We start from the raw sequence: 6,000 nt of genomic DNA, 5'->3' as shown, positions 1-6,000 counted from the left end.
GTTTTGGCAGTGAGCCGGGCAGCTTGGTATCAATTACATCTGATACAGAGGCTGCGACCCTACCTTCCTGTCCATCTGCTCCCACGGGTGATACATGCCCTGGTCTCCTCTCGCTTAGACTACTGTAATGCGCTCTACGTTGGGTTACCCATGAAGACGGTCCGGAAACTACAGCTGGTACAGAATGCGGCGGCACGGTTGATTAAAAACAGCCGCCGCCGTGATCACATCACTCCAGTACTAGTAGACCTACACTGGTTACCAGTTGTTTACCGGGCCCAATTCAAGGTGTTGGTGTTAACCTTTAAAGCCCTACACGGTTTCGGTCCAGTTTATCTAAAGGAGCACCTCCAGCATCACCAAATATGCCACCTGATGAGATCAGCCTCTCAAGACCTTCTCTCGGTCCCACCAGTTAAAACAGCTAGGCTGGTGCGGACCAGAGAGAGGGCATTCTCGATTGTGGCCCCCACCCTCTGGAATTCTCTGCCATATGACCTTCGCCATGCCCCTTCCCTGGCAGGTTTCCACCGAGAATTGAAAACCTGGCTGTTTAGGCGGGCCTACGGGACTCCTGGGTAATCTAGTTTTATTTTGTAAAGATATGGGTGGGTTTGATTAATTAGAGGTTGATGTTGTAATTGTACTTATATGTTGTATCTAAATTTTTTATGTACACCACCTAGAGTGGCCGTTAAGTCTGCCAGATAGGCGGCTTAGAAATAAAAGTTTATTATTTTATTATTTATTATTATTATTGAATCTGCAAACAATAAACTTAATTGAAATTGAAAGGGACTTTTGCTGAAGACTATACTCTTGTGAGTAAACATTCCATGGGGAAATGCATTGTGAGAAAATATATCACCATATTATGCTGTATAGAGCTAGAGAAATGGAAAAAGTCATGAATCATAGGCAGAGATTGTGCTATAAATGAGAAAGTTCCTGATAAATATCTAGGCTCCAGTAGGCCTTAGCAACCCCCTATGGCTCAGCATCCTCTACATAATGTGGAGGTAATACTGATATTCCTTGCAGTATACGTGTAAGGATTACTGAGCTAATATGTGAGATGGTTTGAATGGCTGAAACCAGTATATTAGTATTATTGTAAGACAAGTAGGGCTTGCAACAAATGTTTGCACTGTGGAGTGCTCCTGTTCACCAATCCAGCCAGCCAGAAATATTATTTTCCAGGATACTCTATTTGTTTCCCCCTTCTTCCGGTTTTCCATTTCTCCCTCCCACAGTCAGAATTCCATGCTTATGCCCACTTAGGGTAGAGACACACTTACTGTTCTGATGGTTCCAGTGCATCTCCACCTTTCTCTTCGGAAAACGGGGGCACATGATGCTAGTCAAACTCTGTCCCTTTTTACTGTAAAACCTGGTGGGATCAGCTTGAGTTTTTTTGTGGTTTTTTAAAAATCAGCTTCAAAGAGATTTTGCAACTGATCAGCAGATCAACCTGTCCCCCCCCCGTGTGGCTAATGGAAACGCTTTGCTGTAGGCCTGAGTATGCTTAGTTCTCATTGTGCTATTAGGATCCCCCCCTGACCTTTTTAAATGAAGTGTTGTGGTTTATGTACTTATGCAAACCTTGGAGTTCTCCTGAGCCTACCGATTGTTCCTTGTTGCAAAATCTTATTTGTCATTATACCCACTGAAAAGGAATGTGAAAATGTATGGTTTTATGTTCTATTTAAAATATTGATTGAATCTCCATGGCAGTCTAGATTTTTGTTTTGCTTTTTAATTATTTCCATTGCATATACAATATAAATTCAGGTAGTAAGGTAATATTAGGGCTTTCTAATGAGATCAAGCAAAATGAAGCTTTAGAGACAGTCCAATAACAAATTTAGCTTTCCGTTTGTTCTTTCCCACAGATATCTTTCCCACAGATATTTAGGAAACACAGCAATTAACCTTTACACTCCATTACAGATTTAATTAGCATTTTATTTTTGTCCATAATGCAATGCTAATAAATGGGTCAATTTATTGAACTTTTCAATTACTTCTGAAAAAGGCATCTTTCCCCATTATTTTTAACTCTTGCAGCCCAATTCTATGGCCCAGATAAGATTGTTACCATTCTCCTCTGCTACCACTTATGCAGACAGCTGGTATAGCACAGTGGGGAGGAGAGCCTGGCTGGAAGTCCAGAGTCTGTGAGTTCAAATCCCTGCTTGTATCTCCAGGGTGTCAAGGGCCAGCTAAAGATCACCCCCACAGTGAGTGGCTCAGGTGTTACGTGCCCTGCCACCTGTGCAGCCTTGGGCAAGCTGCATAGTCCCAAGGAGCCCAGTTGCGGACAAGGAAGGGGCTGGCTTGTGCAGCTGTGGCAAGCTGAGCAAGCCCTAACCAGCTGGGGAGAACTAGTCTCAGAGGGAGGTAATGGTAAACCCCCTCTGAATACTGCTTACCATGAAAACCCTATTCATAGGGAAGCCATAAGTTGGGATCGACTTGAAGGCAGTCCATTTCCATTTTTTTCACCACTTATGCAAACTAATCTTCACCCCATTGTTTGAGCTGCCCAAGTTGCTTGTCATCTTTATCTCTCTATGTAGTGATACACATGCAAGCATGTACTTCACACATGACCCTAAATCACACTTATGAGAGCTGGGAACTTTTGCAGCAGTCAAAAGTTCCAAAACTATTGTTCCAAAAATATGTTTAAACAGTTCTAACACCCATAAAAGCTATATTATGCCAATTATGTGCAAAAACCAAGATTTTTTATTATACTAAATAATTTCACAAGAAAGCAGTGCAGCAAGGTTAAAGGTGTGATTTAACAAAAGACCAAGTGTGAGTATGTTCAATTTAATATCCTGACACATTCATACCCCACATCTAAAGAAATAAGCGAGCCTAATCTATAATAGAAATAAAGCAATGGAGTTATGACACTCCTAGAAAACCGAGAAAGATTGCAAATTTTTACCTATCCTGTTCCTGGAGAGGCTCTTGAAGCTTTTAATGGTATCATATGTACGTGCAGCAGTCAGAACCAGTAGCTTAGGCTAAGATATCTATGCCTAGAGTTTCCTTAAGGGACCCATAAACTCTACAATTTAATTACTCTGGGTTAAGATCACAATGAAGGAAAATCAGGCTATAAAGCTATCCACCTCCAAATTGGTCTGTTGTTGAGCTGAGATGCTCCTTGTTGGAATAGCATGCATAGTAGGGTGAAGCTCAAATGAGTATGCCTGAGTGTGTATGTGTGATTGTAAGTGTGTGGTGCAGCCAACACCAGAGATTAGGATCAGGAGTTTCTGTGCTTAAGTTTCCTCTTAAAACTCACAAGCTGTGTCTGAGCAGTTGCTGAGTTAGAATGGCAGCCAGGAGGGAAAATTCAGCAATAGAAGTTCCTTAGCTCAAAGCATCTCAGTCTGGTGGATGCTGCTTGCAAGAATGACAAAGTATGATGATGATAATGACTAACTGACTGACTGGGCTAAAACCTATCCCTTTTTCCTAACACTCTAGTCTCAGGGAAAGAAGTAGGGGTATTCTGACATGATAGACGGGACATGAAAGAATTCCTTTGAACTGTAATTCTGGGACTTGTCCATATCAGGTATGTTAAAGATTATAAATTCTGTCTGGTGAAATGTAAGTATAAATTCCTGTAGTTGGGGAAAACAAACTTTGTCTCACAGATTCCATAGACTGGAATTTGGACTGGTCCCATTGTTTGTTTGGAGAGAGGATTATCCTGAAGGAATCTAGAGTTCTTCCTTACTGCTGCATAGATACCACCACTGTAATCTCTGGAGTCAGGAAATTTGTTTTTACAGTTTAAGGCTGCAATCCAATATACATGTACCTGAGAGTAAGTCCCATTGAACCCCATGGAGCTTACTTATGGGTAGACATGTATTGGATTGCAGCCTAAGCCGCAAGCCTGATAGAGGCCACGAAGGGGCTGATTCTCAAAGTGCAGCACAAGAAAGACAATTTGCCCTGGTCCACTGAAATGAACCAAACAAAAAATTAGGTATTACAGCTGTCGTGAATTGGTCAGCTGACTGCAGTGTGTGTGTGGGTGCTAGGAGAGGCATGGGATTATTGTTTATGTTTGATATTGTTTGTATTCCTGGCACATTTAGGAATAAGTGCTGTTTGTTCTAAAGGGTTCAGCATTGATTTCTGGTCTTGTGTTTGAATTAAAATTTACATTTTTAGAGAGCAACCTTGCATGGTTTATAAGCACTGGTTCCCAAACTTTTTAATCCACAGATCACTCAAATATTGCTGATGGTCTTGACGGACCACTTGATTATTTTTCTGCCTGTTGTAGCAATTGTGAGAGCCAGTGTGGTGTAGTGGTTAAGGTGTTGGACTACGACCTGGGAGACCAGGGTTCGAATCCCCACATAGCCATGAAGCTCACTGGGTGACCTTGAGCCAGTCACTGCCTCTCAGCCTCATGAAAACCCTATTCATTTACATTTAGTATAGTGGCAAATTCAGAAGTGCAGGGTAGGTCCCTTCATGATGGTCACACCAGGCCCCCCTCACAGCCACACCCCCTTTCCCTTGTCTCCCTTGCTCTCTATGTTGTCTCCAAGTCCATACTCCATTGTAACAGATTCCCAGAAGCCAATCAGCACAGGCTTGTAGCCAGCCTAAAAGTTTGGGGGGGGGGAACCAAAAAAGTAGGGGAAAGAAAATTTTAATTATTTCCCCCCCAGCCCACCCCTGGCTATGGGTGTGAAGCAGCATGAAAGGGGAGGATGTGTGTTAGCTATTGAGAAGAGTCTTCTCAGTGACTGACTCATCTCCTTTCACTTTGATTGCCTCCAGTCAGCACAAAAGGACAAAGCCTCTTCTTAGCAGCTAACATACTCCTCTTTTATATTAATTGGCTCATGCATAAGGACCTGGTCTCAAAAAAGTAAGGGGTCTACTACCCTCTGCTATCCCAGACTACACCCCTACTTGTAATGCACTGTGCTAGATAGTGTATGATTTTAAATTGCATTTTTACAGACAAGCTGTGGAACACCTGAATGAGGCTCACGGACCAGTTTGGGAACACTTGGTTTATACACAGGATCATAAGTCTGGGATTGTAAACCTTGGTACTATAGAAACTATGATGACTAGCACTACCACTAGTACCCTGCCCCATCTCTGCCTGCTTGAATTTTGTGCAACCCTTGCAGGATTCAGCTGTATCCTTGTCATTGTTTGTGTCTCCCTCTATGCCAAACCTTTTACCTTTCCGTTTGCATGGGAGGGAGAATAGTTGAGAGTTAACTGGTTGAGTCAAATGCTTGTTGAGTCAAATCCTATTTGCAACAAATTCCCCAGCAGCATTAGCTATTGTTATCAAGTATCTGTGTGCCTGGTATTTATTCCACCATACCTTCCCCCTCTTCCAATCATACTGTTACATAGTTATAACATTTTAAACAGGCATCACACCTTGTAATTTAATGGTTTTTTTCTTCCTTTCCTTTTCACCATGTTATGCATCTCAGCACATTACATGGAAGGTGGGTTGGGGAGGGCTACTGGTACTTTAACCCTAGGTACGTTACACCCAAGTTTACAATCTAACAGTGTTAGTTATGCTTAAGCCAGGGGTGAGGAATCTTTTTCAACCTGATGGCTGCATCCCTTCACGGGAAACCTTCGGGGGGGGGGAGGCTACATGCCAGTGGTGGGTGGGACAAAAGATGGGTCTCTTACATAGAATCATAGAATAGTAGAGTTGGAAGGGGCCTACAAGGCTATTGAGTCCAACCCCACATATGTGTGGTTGGCTACATTTGAGCCATGCAAAAGCCAGAGATTTCTATGCACACCCACACCTCTCCTGGCAAGGAAGAGACATTATCACAAGGCAGACAAAAGCCTTTGAAGAGGCACAGAGCATGGCTGGTGAGAGGCATGGCTTCAGGCAAGCATTACAAGGAAATAGTCCCTCCAGAGGCGTCTCAGGTGATAGCTCCTCTGCAACTATCACTGGCT

This window comes from Rhineura floridana, chromosome 1 (assembly GCF_030035675.1).
Source record: "Rhineura floridana isolate rRhiFlo1 chromosome 1, rRhiFlo1.hap2, whole genome shotgun sequence".
NCBI lineage: Eukaryota > Metazoa > Chordata > Lepidosauria > Squamata > Rhineuridae > Rhineura > Rhineura floridana.
Note: the sequence above shows the minus strand (reverse complement) of the source record.